This window comes from Triturus cristatus, chromosome 4_2 (genome assembly GCF_964204655.1).
Source record: "Triturus cristatus chromosome 4_2, aTriCri1.1, whole genome shotgun sequence".
Classification (NCBI taxonomy): Eukaryota; Metazoa; Chordata; class Amphibia; order Caudata; family Salamandridae; genus Triturus; species Triturus cristatus.
In genome coordinates, this window is record NC_140586.1 from 686,332,168 (window position 1) to 686,350,139 (window position 17,972).

A 17,972-nucleotide genomic window follows, 5' to 3' on the forward strand; every position below is an offset into this window, starting at 1 on the left:
TTATCGATGTGTGTACGACAATAAGTGTGGATAGCTGCATCACTGTAAATCCCACTCAAGGGGCAGGAAGTTGGTCATCCAATGTTTGGTTTGCAATGGAAGTTTGGGAATGCACTTACCCATGTATATTTGTGAGTTTTCTCAAATGGTGATCCACCCCTTTTCCACCCTGGAAATGGTTGAAAAGTTGCTCCTGACAAGGTAAGGGCTGGCATAACTCCCCTTCCATGGTGGGAAGAGGAATGAATCATCCCTGGATTTGCTAGCACAGTAGGGGAAGGGATTTCTCCAGGGTGAAAAATATTCTCCTTGGGAAGAAATAAAATATGCATTTGCACGGGGAATCCCATAACCGATGTAAGGATTTCTCCTCTATGGCGAACTCCGTACGGTAGGCAGGGAAGATCTGTGATTGGCACAGATTGCCAAGCATAGGCATGGAAATGTTTACATGTTTAAGAACAGAAAACAGTCAGAAAAGTATCTCAGATGACGATCTCTGACCATACCTTTCCTACATCTTGGTGTATTGAGCCTTCTATTGTGAAGTTTCGGATGAGCTGAAGGGTGCTTGAGTGCACTTCACAATCAGGCTAGAAAGGGCACCAGGGTCATGTTCACCCCTGTGTGCCTGCACAATTTAGTTACATTACTGCAGAATGAGTTTTATTTAATTAAGAATGTGGCCTAACTATCCCTACCACTGCCAGTTTAATGCAAATATGCACATCTGGATTTGCAATTATGCTGACATTCGCGGAAATGTGCATATTCAAACAATTCAGAATTGTGGCTGTCAAAATCATTGCTACAGATCCACAATATTATAAGTAGTTTGCTCCAGTGCATTTACTCTTCGTCCACATATGAATCAGCAATTCTGATGTATCTGAAAGCATTCCAGGCCTCATATACCATATTTTGATGAACGGCCGTGCAGAAAGCCTTCCCGCTGCCCTGTCATGCACCAAAATAAAAGGACAGGAATGCATTTTTTCCACAAGATACAGTGCATTCCTGTCCTTCTCCCCTGCACCGGTGCACAAACAGCACCTGTGTGTCAACGCAGACACCCTTGCATCAATTTGCAAGGATGCATGTGTTGTGGGGACTATTGTTTTAGTGCAGGAAGTGATGCATTTCTGCACAAAAATAATAATTGATGGCATTATCATCTTTCTATGCGTGCAGCAGAATGCAACATGCATGGAAAGAATTTTTTTAGGAGAAATTAAAGTGTTTCTCCTTGTTGCACCACTCCTACGTCTCGATTTTGAAGCATTCCCAGGTTTACTACACTTTGTAAATCTGGGAATACTTCAGATTCCATGGATATTGCGTGGGTGGGAACACACACAGCAACACCCAGGGAACGTCTCTTTCACAGAGTAATTCTTGAAAGGGGCCCATGTTTACAAGGCCATGAAAAGTCACGTAGGTTGACTTTACGTGGCCTTGAATATATGGGCAAACCCATTGCGCTGCTGGTGCATCAAGAAAAGTGACGCACCGGTGGCACAATGGGTTCTAAATGAGGCCCTTTGCTTCTAAGGCCCAGAGTATAAGTCATCCGGAGCGGTATCCCTGTGCAACATACCGCTCCAGCAGGTCAGGTCCTGCTCAGTGTTCCCGCTCCCAGGCCAATATCCAGATGGAATACGTGCTTAAGGATTGGGCAAGTGCTGACGGAGCAAGTGCATGCCGCCCTTGGTCACCTCTCTAAAATGGCACAAGGGAGCAAGAATTGCTCACCTTTTCAGCTTATATCATGACCTGCCCATTGGTGGTCTCCACCCCATTGCTTCCTCTTCCACCCCAGACAGGCGTTCCTGCTCCCATTTACCAAATGTTCATGGGTGGTGGTAAGTGGCAGTTTTATGCTCCATGGAATAGGAGATACCTTGCATGTTTCCACCTAGTAAGAACTGGGTTTATACAGTGATTCTCCATTCCATTAGTATTAACTCGTATTTGCATCGTACTGACAGTGTATTCCTGCACAGTGCCAGAAATTATGGGTCTAGAGTTTGGACCCCAACAATGCAATGTAACCGGCAACTTGGGCCGACGGAACTTATGACAACTGATGTGTTGTTTTGAGATGAGATGGCAAAGAAACATTAGAGGAAAGTTATTTCTACATAAAAAAAAGTAGGACAATTCCAAGTGTAAATACATTGGAATGATGCATCTCTGCAAAAGTGAATTTGCAATATATTTAATTTTCCTGTGCATTTGAATTCCCTTTTATTTTCCATTCTGTATTCACAGAAAACTCACTTATAGTGCATGGCACATTTACCAAGCTTTGCTCACTAGAGCTTCCAGAACGGGATATGGAGTCTGCCCCCACATAAAAATACATTGCTAGGACTCTCAGGAACCCAATTCTACTGTTGCATAGGATTTCTGAAGGATTTAATTACAAATGTGACCCCTGAACCTGCTTGCAGGCCAGGTCGCTCCCCCGCTGCCGCACAGCTCCACCAGTGCGCCAGTGTCTCGTGTGCTGCCGCTGCCCCCTAGACCACAAGTTCAGTCCTGCTGTCTGCTGTGCCCCGGTATTAGTTTTGTATTGCGCTCTGCTTGCTGCACTGTGTTCTGCTTTGTTTTGTGTTGTGCTCTGCTTGCTGTACTGTGTTCTGCTTGTTGGGCGTCTCTGTACTTTGTACTTTTCCTGTTTCGCCACCGGTGCCCGTTCCCCCCTCCCCGATTCCCCCCTTTTTTCTTCTGTATCTCTGCCGCTGCTCCCCTGCGACCCCGCACCCTTGCCGCCCCGCTCCCGCCTCCCAGCTGCTCCTCCCTCCCTTCCCGCCTTAAATGGCGGCTGCTGCACGGCAGCTGGAGTGACCCCTGACCCTGCTTGCAGGCCAGGTCGCTCCCCCGCTGCCGCACAGCTCCACCAGTGCGCCAGTGTCTCCTGTGCTGCCGCTGCCTCCTAGACCGCGAGTTCGGTCCTGCTGTCTGCTGTGCCCCGGTATTAGTTTTGTATTGCGCTCTGCTTGCTGCACTGTGTTCTGCTTTGTTTTATATTGTGCTCTGCTTGCTGTACTGTGTTCTGCTTGTTGGCCGTCTCTGTACTTTGTACTTTTCCTGTTTCGCCACCGCTGCCCATTCCCCCCTCCCCCCTTTTTCCTTCTGTATCCCTGCCACTGCTCCCCTGCGGCCCCGCCCCCTCGCCGCCCCGCTCCAGCCTCCCAGCTGCTCCTCCCTCCTTGCCCGCCAGAGGCAAGCCCATCTGCGCCTGTCTGAGCCTGGACCGCACCCAGCGCCCGAACCCCTGGACTCCGAAGCTGCCACAACACCAGACTGCACTACGACTCCAGCACCCTCCACACACTCAACCCCGGACGAGACCATTCCTGCTACCGGGCCACCCCAAAGCGCACCCAAGGGCCCTTCATCTGCCGGAACTGCCACTTCACCAGCATCCGGCCCGCCAAACCAGCAACCAGAGAACCCAACCACCTCCGTTGCATCCTGCTCAACACCCGCTCCGCTCGCAAGAACGCCATTGAACTCTGGGACCTCCTAGACTCAACCACCCCAACGTCGCCTTCCTGACGGAGACCTGGCTGAACGCCACCTCAGCACCCGACATTGCCATAGCCATCCCAGAGGGCTACAAGATCTCCCGCAGAGACCGCACCAACGGAGTGGGAGGGGGAATCGCCATCATCCACAAAGACACCCTCAGAGTCTTGACCAACACCGACGACACCCTCACCACCGCCGAGCACATGTACTTCCAGATCCACACCGACCCCAACCCCACCCTCAGAGGATTACTCATCTACAGACCACCCGGACCCCAACCACAGTTCAGCAACACCATCGCCGACCTCATCAGCACCCACGCCCTCGCCTCCACGGACTACATCCTCCTCGGGGACCTGAACTTCCACCTCGAGAACAACAACGACGTCAACTCCACCGCCCTGATCGACAGCCTCGCCAACCTCGAACTCAAACAGCTCGTGACGACACCCACCCACGCCGCTGGCCACACACTGGACCCCATCTTCTCCGCTAGTCCTCACGTCTCCTTCAAGAACACTACCGAACCCCACTGGACAGAACACAGATGCGTCCACTTCACCTTCAGGAAACCCACCACACACCACCACACCCAACAGTTGCCACGCCGCCGCTGGAGCAAGATCACCAAGGACCAACTGACCACCACCCTCGCCCTGGAACTACCCGCAGACCCCACCGACCCCGACACCGCTGCCATCAACCGCAAACAGTGGATCAACAACTGCGCCGACACCCTAGCCCCACTCAAGACCTCCGCAACCAATTACAGTAACAAGAAAGCCGTATAGTTCACCGAAGACCTCCGGGCCTTCAAGCGCACCTGTCGGAAGCTGGAGAAGAACTGGCTCCGCGACCGAACACCAGACAGCTACACCGCCCACAAGGACGCCACCCGCAGACACCACCAACTCATCAGGACCGCCAAGAGGACCGCCTTCAAGGACCGCCTAGACAACAACGCACACAACATTGTGTAAGAACTCTCCAACCCCAGCTCCAACACCAACGACATTCCACCATCACAAGACCTGTGTGACTCACTGGCCACCTTCTTTCACCGCAAGATCACTAACATCCTCGACAGCTTCAACACCGACACCCCCACCTCCGCCGCCGAGACCACCACCCCTGCAACCCCCACTGCATCAGTCGTCTGACCGCCTGGGCCAACGTCAGCGACGAAGACACCATCAAGACCATGAACTCCATCCACTCCGGATCCCCATCTGACCCATGCCCTCAACACATCTTCAATAAAGCCAGCACAGCCATCGCACCCCATCTCCAGAAAACAATCAACATCTCCTTCGAGACAGCAACCTTTCCGAAGAGCTGGAAGCACGCCGAGATCAACGCCCTACTGAAGAAACCCAAAGACCTCAAGAACTTCCGGCCCATCTCCTTGCTCCCCTTCCCGGCGAAAGTCACGGAGAAGATCGTCAACAGACAGCTGACCCGCCACCTCGAAGACAACAACATCCTGGACCCATCCCAATCCGGCTTCCGAAGCAACCACAACAACGAGACCGCCCTCATCACCGCCACTGACGACATCAGGATCCTCGTGGACAAAGGAGAAACAGCCGCCCTCATCCTCCTAGACCTATCAGCAGGCTTCGACACGGTCTGCCACCGCACCCTAACAGCATGCCTCCATGACGCCGGAATCCAAGAGAAGGCCCTGGCCTGGACCACATCCTTCCTCTCCGGCAGAACCCAGAGCATCCGCCTCCCACCCTTCCGCTCCGAGACCACCGAGATCATCTGCGGCGTTCCACAGGGATCCTCCTTCAGCACGACGCTCTTCAATATCTACATGGCTCCACTCACCCACGTCGCACGACAACACAGCCTTAACATCATCTCCTACGCCGACGACACCCAGCTGATCATATCCCTCACCGAAGACCCCCACACCGCCAAAACCAACCTCCACAGAGGTATGAAGGCCGTCACTGAATGGATGAAGGACAGCAGGCTGAAGCTGAATTCAGACAAGCCAGAGGTCCTCATCCTCGGCCCCACCCCATCAGCCTGGGATGACTCCTGGTGGCCTACTCCACTAGGAACAGCCCCAGAACCCATCGACCACGCGCGTAACCTGGAGGTCATCCTTGACTCCGCCCTCTCCATGACCAAGCAAGTCAACGCCATCTCCGCGTCCTGCTTCAACACCCTCCGAATGCTCCGCAGGATCTTCAAATGGATCCCCTCCGACACAAGGAAAACCGTCACCCAGGCCCTCGTCACCAGCAGACTGGACTACGGGAACGCCCACTACGCAGGAACAACAACCAAGCTCCTGAGAAGGCTGCAATGCATCCAGAATGCCTCGGCACAACTGATCCTCGACGTCCCCCTGTGGAAATATGGATTTTTCTGATCAGTTATGTCCCCTATCTTGGACCCCAACGGTTTCATGTATGAATCACAAGTACATGTATGCTCCCTCCAGTTCCAGTTATGAAGACGCAAACACATGTGCGTCCACCGTCAACATGTCCTCTGTCAGATCCGCCATGAATAGGCCAGATATTCCATTCCTAAGTATGAAAGGCCACCGGCTTTATATGATCCACTTATGCCATTTTACAGTCCAGGCAAGTAGGCCCTGATTCTGTCATCAAACTCTTCTTGCCTTCTGCCTCTGAAAGCTCCAGTCTGAGCCTGCATCTGTGACCATGAACTTTGTCTCATTCCCTGCGCGGCTCACGAAGCCTGACATCAGCCTGCTGCCTGCCAAAAACTGTATTTCACCTTCGAAGTTATCTGCTCCGTTCCCTGCCCGATGCATTCCTGTCTAGTAGTTTAAGTAAACATTCTTCCAGCTACCGAGCAAAGGCCCGGCTTCTCTGTCTTTATGCAAGTAATTCATAGCCCTATTGCTATGGAAGATTTTCCGCCCTCGCATCTAGTGTAGACACTTAGACGCTTGTACACGCACTAACAGTCAGTATAGTCAGTATAGAATAAGATTCTACTCTAAGAGACCTCTCTTTTGGATAACTTAGTTCTTTAAACATAGGATGTTAGATATGATTTGTGGATTAGGTTGACTTGACCCTCCAGACTTCTGTCGCCACATGTAGAGCTAAATGTCAAGTCCCCTTCACCCCCTAGTCGCACGTCAATCACACGTCATACTGCTGCGCGCGCATCTCTGCCAAGTATTTCTGCTGACATTGCGAAATTATTTCATAGGTCCACCCATATGTGACATCATAACCAATGACGTTTTCCTTGTTACACCCAATTACGCCTCCTTCAGCTACGCATGTGAAATGTTATCTTTGCTATCAATTGTTACGCCTCTTGCATTGGCCTCACTGTAATGCCTATTGTATAAAAATGAATAATTATCAATAATGTATGTACTTCACTTCCTGAACCTTCGTGGTGATGGAACTTGGAGCAACCGATTATAATCGACCACTGGAATAAAGCCCATTCCGAACCTCTAATACCACGGATTCTGCCTCTTATTTACTGAGCTATTTTATTATGTTTCTGTATCAAATTAAGTCCCGGTAATTAAATTATTTACCACATGAATGGCGCCCGAATAGGACAATCACAGAAAGACGCCATTGAATTATGGCGTAAAGAATCGTATAGACGTACAGAAAAAGCACGTAGACAGGAAGAGAAGAGTAAAGAGAATTCAAATGAAGTCCGAGAAAATCTATTAATTGAAGAAGGTGCACGAGTGAAATCAGAACAAGTAGACAGACAAAGAAATGCCCTTATGAATGGTATGTATCCCCTTCTGGCCGAAGGATTACCTAAGGCTACTCCAGAGATACCAAAAGACTTGCCAACCCCATTATTTCCAATAAAGGTACATCCTAAGGGGCATCCTAGAACCGCAGAAGACGTTTTTCTTTCCTCATATTTAGATGACGCAGCTCCCGAGTATGCTAATCCCGCCCCACATAGACCGCCTGCCAGGGATATTCAACGCCAAGAACAAGTACCGGTATCCCTACAGCAACAAGTTCTGACACAAGTTCCGGCAAGCACATCTGTTTCTACAGCTGTTCCTACAGCTACTTCTATAGCTGTATCGACACCTATAGTTGCTGTATCGCGTTCAACGAATCCTTTCACGCCCGATACCCCAGATGGGGCTACCGGAGGTGCTATCAACATTTTTTCTATGCCACCCAGAATCAATAAACTTACCTTTCAAGAGTCAGCACATTCACGTACCCCCAAACTCATAAATGCCCGTACGCTTAAGGAACTTCTTATAGATTGTAGATATGACCCTGTGCCCGGCAAAGAGGACGAAATGATCATGGCATCATTACGTATCAGACGAGCCGCGGTGTATTTAGGGAAGTTACCAGGAATGACTGCGCATCTAGATAATATATACCATTTTGTCCAAACAGGGCGAGATTCAGAATGTATTAACAGAGCTATGGAATACCAGAAAGTGGAGATACAGGGGGAACTGTTACGTTTCCTCATAAATTGTGTGATCAGAAATCAAGACCGACCGGGGGTAGACCCAGAAGCAATGCAAATTCTTACCAGATGGAGCCAGAATATATCAGAAGGGAGACATGATAAGCAAAACTGTATAATAGCCATGTGCCGAAAGATCCGTAAAGAAATAGAACGCCTACACGAAGAGAGATTGGCGGTAGACCAGTTCGAACAAAGCGAGGAGGAAGGATCAGGACTGCCCACAGGACAGTCAGACACCATAGCCTATGTAGGTAGAGGAAGATCTTGTAATAGTACTAGATGTCTTACTGACCCGATACGTCCGATATGTCTAGAAAATAACAGGAATTTTCAAACACCTATAATAAATATAAGGTCTAACGAGCATTCGTTCCAAGCCGCTGACAAATTACTGCGAGAACGAAGGGGTTATCATTTTCTCGATTCTATGGATGAACAAGAATTAGCCAGGTCAGCCGTTCAATGGGTTGATAGTCCCGGAAAGTATAGTGATGATACAGTAGCACGCACATTTTTGAATCTCACCCCAGATGAACAGCGTTTAGCTGGGATTTATATGATTCAACAACTCCTTATACTATATCAGAGTCAGCATTCGGATCCTGGTCCCTTACCTGATATATTGACTGAATTACTCACGAATAGATGGAGAGGTTCAGGTACTAAGCTAATTAAAGAAATACTAGAATCAAGAAAGCAGTACATTCTTTTTGTATGCCCAGAACATGTCTCACTGCCCATTAAGGAAAGAACCACGTATTACATGGACAGACAGAATCCCTTACGAGAAGTACACCCAATAAAAGGCGAGGACAATGAGTTTAAACGTGTATTTGTATATACGCCCATATCGAAAATAGAATTGTTAGAAATGAAGAAAGTGGTACCCAGTCATGACAAAGACCCAGCGGGTTTTCACCGAGAAATTAAAGACATGTTACTCATGGGAGAGTATACCTATCCCGACATTATGACAATATTAAAGGTATTAATGCCTGCTGGCATTTATGAAAAACTCAGGGAAAAAGAGTGGGAGGTAGGCGACCAAAAGATAGACTGGACAGCATTAGAAAATGAAGAAAAGGCCCGAGGTCCAGGTTCGGGGCTTGGGGACAAAACTAAAGCACTACCAGGTTTACTAGTACAGGTACTGCCACGTTTATTAACTACGAAAAAGGAAGATTGGGGTACAATTTCAGCCTGTAAACAAAAGCAAGATGAAGACACTAGTGATTTCTATGCCAGATTTGAAAAATGTTTTGGTATAAATAGTGGCATAAAAGCAAGTAGCGAATCATACCCACATCTGTTTGTGACAAAATTAGTAGAAAATGCCTTGCCTCAAGTAAAGAACAGAGTATTAAAATTCGAGAGTACCTGGCAAGGTAACACCCCATCACAAATGTTACAAATGTTACAGTACCATCACAATAGAATTAGAGAGGAACAAGATCATGAACAAAGACGCATGAAAGACACGAAAATGAAAATGCTAGTCTCCCAGACAGTTCCAGCTGAAGGACATAAAAAGGGTACGACACATTCCGGTGATTCAGCAGGACCTGTAAAGGGGACATGCAACTATTGTAAACAACCAGGTCATTATGTACACGATTGTCCAGTCCTGAAGCGTAATATCGCCACAGGTATTACAAAAGAAAGACCACGGCCACTTAGACAGGATCAGAGTGAACAAGGAGCCTTGCAGCATGCACAGTCCATGCCAGCTCCACAACAGTCTATACAGTTTGTGCCAGCTGCACCTGCGCTGCCTGTTGCTGCCACGCAAACCACGACACGACAGCTGTACCAGACCGCACAGTATGACTATCCTGATTACCAACGATATGCATGAAACAGCCTAGAGAAGGAAGTTGACTTACCCCTTATCGAGGTCCCTGTAGACCAAGAAGGACCTTATGTACATGGTGAATTATTAGGTCAAGATAGAAAATTTTTACTTGATACAGGGGCAAGTCGAACAACCATAAAACGTAGTGAAGTTCCAGGGGCACCCCTCTCAGGCTCACAGAATATTTCCCTTGGTTTTTCAGGAAAACCTATTGTTAATGAAGTGTCACAACCTCTTCCACTTACGATAGGACCTTTGACCCGAACTACAGATTTATTGCTTACTAAATCATGTCCAGAAAACCTGTTAGGAATAAAAACACTGAAAGCTCTAGGAGCTATAATATGTTGTTCTCCGGAAGGAGTAAGATTGTTTTTACGTGATTTTAAAGGTCATTATGTGTCTAGAGACATGGATCCCCGATTGCAGACTTTACCTACACATCTATGGGCACAAGGCCCTACTGATGTTGGTTGCATGAATATTACACCATATCGAGTCACACTAAAGGCAGGAGTGGTGCTACCACGAATGCGACAATACAAGTTACCACCAGATGCTGTAGTGGCTTTACTACAAATCATTGACGAGCTCATTGCCCAAGGAGTGGTTGTAGAAACAGACTCCAATGTATGTAATTCACCGATAATTCCGATTCTTAAACGAACAGATCCGAAGGCCCCGCCAGTATATCGATTAGTTATTGATCTGCGCGAATTAAACAAATGCATTGTGCCACAATTCCCTGTGGTCCCAGATATCTCATCATTACTGACAGCTATTGATTCCGAAGCAACATTCTTTACTGTAATTGATCTCAAGAATGCTTTTTTCAGTGTCCCAATAGATCCGGAAAGCCAATATTTGTTCGGATTTAGTTTAAATGGACGTAGCTTTAAATTCTCACGCACACCTCAAGGATTTACAGAAAGCCCCAGCATCTATAGCCAAGCACTGAAACGAGAACTCGACAGTATCCACATGCCAGTTAACACTGCCTTGCTTCAATATGTCGATGATCTGCTGATCACCGCGAGAAGCGAGCCCGAATGTGAGAGAACATCACTGACAGTTTTACAATTTCTAGCCGAAAAGGGGCACAAGGTGTCCCCTTCTAAGCTGCAATTCTGTGTCCAGCGAGTTGTTTATCTAGGACACTCGCTGTCCAAGGAGGGAAGGCAGCTTACACCCGACCGCATTCAGTTAATAGCTAACATGCCAATACCCAAGACACAAAAGGAGGTGCGGGCTTTTATAGGCCTCACTTCATATTGTAGACAGTGGATCCCTCAGTATGCATTTCTAGCAAAACCACTCATTCAGTTGACAACACAGGAGGCAGCCACATCGACTGTTCTCCCTTGGACTCAGGAACATACACAAGCTTTTGAAAGCCTAAAGAAAGCTTTATGTCAAGCACCTGTTTTAGCAACACCATGTTACAGAAAACAGTTTACACTCTTTGTTACAGAACGCGAAGGTACTGCTTTGTCAGTACTCACACAGGAACAAGCAGGAGCACACAAACCATGTGCTTATTTTTCTAGTACATTAGATCCCGTAGCTCAGGCTTTGCCTGCATGCCTGAAATCAGTGGCAGCGACAGCTTTAGCAATCAGACAAAGCGATGCCATAGTGTTAGGACATCCATTGACAGTACAAGTACCACATGCAGTGGAGGTTCTTGTGAATCGAACGCAAACACAACATTTGACTATAGCAAGACTTACAGGGTACGAACTAACACTGTTTCAGCCACATATAGAAATCAGACGTTGTAACACATTGAATCCTGCCACACTTTTACCTGTAAATGGAACAGACCCACTAGCTCATGACTGTATTGATGTTATTACAATCACAACGAAACCCAGACAAGACTTAACCGATGTCCCATTGTCAGACCCAGACCTGACGTTGTATGTAGATGGTTCATGTATGAGAAAAGGTACAGGAGAATTAGTGGCCGCTTACGCAGTCACAACAGATACTGAAGTCATTGAAACAAATTGTATAAATACCTTGTCAGCTCAAGCTGCAGAGCTCATCGCTCTGACACAAGCCTGTATTCAAGCCACAAATAAAAAGGTCAACATATACACTGATTCACGTTATGCATTCGGAGTTGTACATGACTTCGGCGTGCTGTGGCGAGAGAGAGGTTATTTGACTTCTCACGGTACCCACATTCAGCACGGACCCCTCATTCATGCCTTATTAGATGCGATACATCTACCCACTGCAATATCAATTATGAAATGTAAAGCTCATACGAAAGTTACTGATATCATTTCTCAAGGCAATGATCTAGCTGACAGAACAGCTAAACAAACTGCTCAAACTCAAACATCCGACATGATAAAGACAATAGTCCCGACGCCAACACATTGTATGACGGTTAAAGATCCTACTCTTGACGTAATTGACATACAGACACATGCAACATCAGACGAAATAAAGAAATGGACTGAATTAGGAGGGATCCAAACGGATCAAGGATGGATGATGAAGGAAAAGTCTGTGTGGTTCCTTCCTGATTCAATGGTCCAAGTTATAATTAACACTGTACATAGTCCCGCACATCTAGGAGAAAAAGCTATGCTAGATAGCATTCAACACATTTGGTTCAATAAACATTTACGAGCAGCAGCCAAACAAAAAGTTCGTACCTGTATGATCTGTTGCCAGTTCAACCCAGGAAAAAGCGTTCCCGTAGAACAGGGTGGATTTCATCCTCCTGATCATCCTTTTGAAGTCCTCCAGATGGATTATATCCAGATGGAACGATGTCGAGGATTCAAATATGTTCTCGTAGTTGTTTGTGCTCTTTCCCGTTGGACGGAGGCATACCCGGTTTCAGATTACACTGCCCCGACTACTGCCAAACAGTTGGTTCGAGAATTCTTCCCACGATACGGTTTACCACGTGTTGTTCACTCAGATAACGGCCAGCCGTTCTCATCCGAATTAATGAAACACGTTTAGGCTATCAGTGGAAATTCCACTGTGTCCGACACCCCGAAGCAGCAGGTCTCGTAGAAAGACATAATCAGACTCTGAAAATTAGATTGTCCAAAATATGCAGAGAGAAAGGTGTCGACTGGGTAGTAGCATTACCAGTTGCACTCTTTTACACAAGAATGGTAGCACACTCTCGAACAGGGCTATCCCCGTATGAAGTGATCTTCGGCAGACCACCAAATATGTGGGGGACGCCTATACCACGCAAAATAACTGATATTGACTGTAATATGCTGACAGATTACTTGGCTTCCTTGATGTCTGCACTACAATCTTGTCGTTCACAGGTAGCTGCAGCCTTTCCTGACAACACTGAGGTGAAACCCCACGACGTAGTTCCGGGAGACTTGGTCCTCGTGAGGAACTTTGATCGAAAGACTCAGCTGGAACCTAGGTGGAAGTCGCCTCAGCTGGTGTTGCTCACCACAAGGACAGCCGTGAAGATCGAGGGCAGAAAAGGCTGGATTCACTCAAGTCATATCAAGAAATTTCATGGACTACAATCAGATGTGAATACCACACCTCGTGTGTCTTCACCCATTGACTCAAAACTTCCTTTTGTTGAAAAAAGTAATTCCGAACATTATAAACTGAAACTCAGGTCCAATCAGTCAAGCAATTTGATTGTTTAAGTCCTCTCCAAGGTGAAGCGGTTGAATTGTCTCTGACATGTATCCCTTGGACCTGAATAGAGAAATCACCCGAAAAATGTTGAAACGACAGGCGTACTGTAAATCACTGCGTAGTCATTGCATAGTGACGTTATTAATTTTGTTTTTCTTAAGTCTTTTAATAATTACTGCAAGTATATTGTTGCACATATATTATCCTATTTCTAGACATGTTTACAATGTTACTGCTGAACATTCTTTTAGTGAATTACCTCCGCTTGAGTTGTCTTATAGATTTGCGCTGCGCAATAACACGTTTATCAGTATGTTACATCATTCCCATCAGGTTAGCAATGCTACAAATTGTTGGATATGTGGCCGACTCCCTCCCTATCAGAATTATAAAGGAATTCTACCTCTCTTTCCATACCCGTTCACACACAACGGCTCCTGTGGAGCATGGTTTAGCTTAATCAATTCCCTAGATTCGAATTCTGCAGTTTATCAAGATAACTGGGTATGGGGAAATTTGAATTTAGTTTTACTTAAGGTCTGCTATCCTAACAAGGAGGGACTTCCCCAGAGAACAGGAACTGATCTAGAAAATGAAGTGTATGGATTAGGTAATTTTACGCTTAATCTTATGATCCTAAATGTCGAATCCGAAGCTACTCCAATTTTGCCCGCTATGTCAATCTTTCCAGTAAAGGGTGAACTATGTGTAAGAAAAAATGGTTCCATACATATGGGCCATAGTAGATGCACCTCTGTAGTAGAATTTAGTGATCAAGGCAAGTCTACATTTAGAGCTTCCCGCCATTCCTATTTCATATGTGGTCAGACGGCATATGTACGTTTACCTCTAGATTGGGATGGTACTTGCTATATTGGATTCCTTTTGCCACCTGTTTTTCTAGCTCCTCCTGATTATCACAGAAATACTCATTTAGTATATAATAGAGTAAGGAGAGATCTCCCAGTAATCGATTACACTGAAACAGCATGGGAAAAATACACAGATTTCAATAAAGGTCTCTTTCCCTATATAGGTACAGTTACTAATAGTAAGCTGATACGTAGATTAACCAGAACCCTTGAAGCAGTAGTGAACGAAACTATTTCCGCCTTAGGCAATTTAACAGAAGAGCAGTCTGCTATGCGGATTGTTGTGCTTCAAAATCGTCTTGTCCTTGACGTCATCCTGGCCGATAGGGGCGGAGCCTGTAGGGTCATCGGATCAAGCTGTTGCATTTTCATACCAGAAAATTCGCCATCTGTATATAAAGCCATAACTCGCCTTCATAAGATTGTAAGCCAGATACACCAGAATCCAGGCACCTGGACTTGGTCCAGTTGGTTTTGGAGTGTATTATCTACCCTTGGATGGAAGGTCCTATCTTTCCTAGGTATTGGCTTTCTCATACTATTCAGTTGCTGCTTATGCCTACAATGTGGACCAGCGATTTGTGGTCTGTGTGCCACATCGTGTATTCCACCACCAGGATTTCATTCGTCACAGAAGAAGAAAGAAGAACAAATGATGCTATATGAACAGATCAATGGATTGATGAAGATTGATATCTCTTAACGGGCAAGTAGGGGACAAGGAGGGAATGTGGAAATATGGATTTTTCTGATCAGTTATGTCCCCTATCTTGGACCCCAACGGTTTCATGTATGAATCACAAGTACATGTATGCTCCCTCCAGTTCCAGTTATGAAGACGCAAACACATGTGCGTCCACCGTCAACATGTCCTCTGTCAGATCCGCCATGAATAGGCCGGATATTCCATTCCTAAGTATGAAAGGCCACCGGCTTTATATGATCCACTTATGCCATTTTACAGTCCAGGCAAGTAGGCCCTGATTCTGTCATCAAACTCTTCTTGCCTTCTGCCTCTGAAAGCTCCAGTCTGAGCCTGCATCTGTGACCATGAACTTTGTCTCATTCCCTGCGCGGCTCACGAAGCCTGACATCAGCCTGCTGCCTGCCAAAAACTGTATTTCACCTTCGAAGTTATCTGCTCCGTTCCCTGCCCGATGCATTCCTGTCTAGTAGTTTAAGTAAACATTCTTCCAGCTACCGAGCAAAGGCCCGGCTTCTCTGTCTTTATGCAAGTAATTCATAGCCCTATTGCTATGGAAGATTTTCCGCCCTCGCATCTAGTGTAGACACTTAGACGCTTGTACACGCACTAACAGTCAGTATAGTCAGTATAGAATAAGATTCTACTCTAAGAGACCTCTCTTTTGGATAACTTAGTTCTTTAAACATAGGATGTTAGATATGATTTGTGGATTAGGTTGACTTGACCCTCCAGACTTCTGTCGCCACATGTAGAGCTAAATGTCAAGTCCCCTTCACCCCCTAGTCGCACGTCAATCACACGTCATACTGCTGCGCGCGCATCTCTGCCAAGTATTTCTGCTGACATTGCGAAATTATTTCATAGGTCCACCCATATGTGACATCATAACCAATGACGTTTTCCTTGTTACACCCAATTACGCCTCCTTCAGCTACGCATGTGAAATGTTATCTTTGCTATCAATTGTTACGCCTCTTGCATTGGCCTCACTGTAATGCCTATTGTATAAAAATGAATAATTATCAATAATGTATGTACTTCACTTCCTGAACCTTCGTGGTGATGGAACTTGGAGCAACCGATTATAATCGACCACTGGAATAAAGCCCATTCCGAACCTCTAATACCACGGATTCTGCCTCTTATTTACTGAGCTATTTTATTATGTTTCTGTATCAAATTAAGTCCCGGTAATTAAATTATTTACCACACCCCGACGCAGCCACATCGCACCCCACCTAAGAGGCCATTGTGTCAATTGCTATTTACCTATGTAAATGTTCCCTTGTGTTTTCCACTACACTAGTGCCATAACTAGAAAAAGTTTCTAGTCGGTTAATTAGAATGTCAAACGATGAGCCCAGATGCACACCCATCATTTTCTTAATACGCACATAAACGATCTTAAAACATATTATTTATCGTTAAGGATTTACTTCCTCTGATTAAATCCATTCATTGCAAAATAAAATACCATGCATTGATCCAGATTAACAAAACCTTCAAAGAACGCAGCACAGAACCCAAAGTTGCTGCACTGCATTGTGTGAGAGGGAGAGAGCATATCTAGAGAGATAAGGCACTGTCCTGCTTTCTCCCTAGCACTAGCGAACAATTAAGCTGCTGAGAACAGCACACACACCTTCGCACCTTTGTGCATGAGTCTAGCATAGGTTTTGTAGTGGAAGTGTGCCCTTCCACTGCAAAATGCTATGCCTAGACAAACTTTAGAGCTTCTGCGACTTTGGATGTGTGCTGTACATTGCAGCCCTCATGTAAGTGAGAAAAGTTAAGGGAAATAAAAGCATTTCTCCTTTTTAATGCATGTTTTCAAGTGACGTTATTTTTTGGCGGAAAACCCTCTCTATTATTGTTAGTAGCTATGGGTTTGCGTCAAAAACCATTGGTGGTTGCATGGGAATGCCTATGAAGCACCCATGGAACACCCCCTTGCTGCAGAGTAATGCAAAGCAGCAGTTGTGCTCCTAATACATCATAGGTGTGTAGAGGTATTGCACACATTATAAATGTTTGCTTTAGAGAGTAACACAGGGCAGCTGACAGTTGACAACTTGTTTCCATCATGTTCCACACCAGTTTCTATACTCTGCAGATAAGGTTTGCAACTGGGCAAATATTCTACATACAACATACTAAGTATTGTAAGCAGCCTTGAGTTATTGGACAGAATCTTCTCTGCTTGACAATTTCTACATAACATAGAAGACTGAGTGCACCTGGTAGTAAGCTATGTACATGTGCTTTGTTGCTTCAGAAGATGGGCTCTCTGAAAAGTTTTCACCCCAGTATGAAGGCTGCAGGTAGTATAATCTTTAGCACCTTCAGGCATTGTTTATTTTAAGAAAATAGTGTCTTTTTTACCAAGTGTTGCATAGAATGTACACTGTTCTTAGTATATACTTTTTATACTCTATAGTGTATTTCTCCTAAGAGTTTCACTGTCTGCAAACAGTGTGGAACAGTGTACACTCTCTCCGTAGAGTAAACACTGTTTACAGTACCTACTTCTCTACTCATATAAACTTAATTTTTCAATGTGGATTCTAAATATTAATATTGCCACTGACAAATTCACCTAACTGTAACATTACTTAACCGTTTTTTTCCAGTGAATTTCGATTTTTTTTCATGTAATGTAATATTTAATTATCAATCACACCCCCCATCCTGCAACCAAGCCCCCACAAGCAGCCAACCCCACGCTGGGCTACAAGGCAGTAGGCCAGGCCCTGTGGCCAATCCTGTAAAGGTAGCCTTAGGTCATGCACAGCAGGGGGTTGGCTGCAGGGCCAGGCCTTGTGGCCAACCCCTGAATGCAGCCATCTCCACGGTGGAGGTGGGGTGTTGGCCACAAGGTCTGGCC

At 46.0% G+C, this 17,972-nt stretch overlaps 1 protein-coding gene across 4 annotated transcripts in view; it reads left to right on the forward strand.

The window, feature by feature from the left end:
• The window catches only part of DAB1 (DAB adaptor protein 1), a 3,595,579-nt gene that overhangs the window by 3,498,312 nt on the left and 79,295 nt on the right, over window positions 1-17,972 (forward strand). The window lies entirely within an intron of this gene.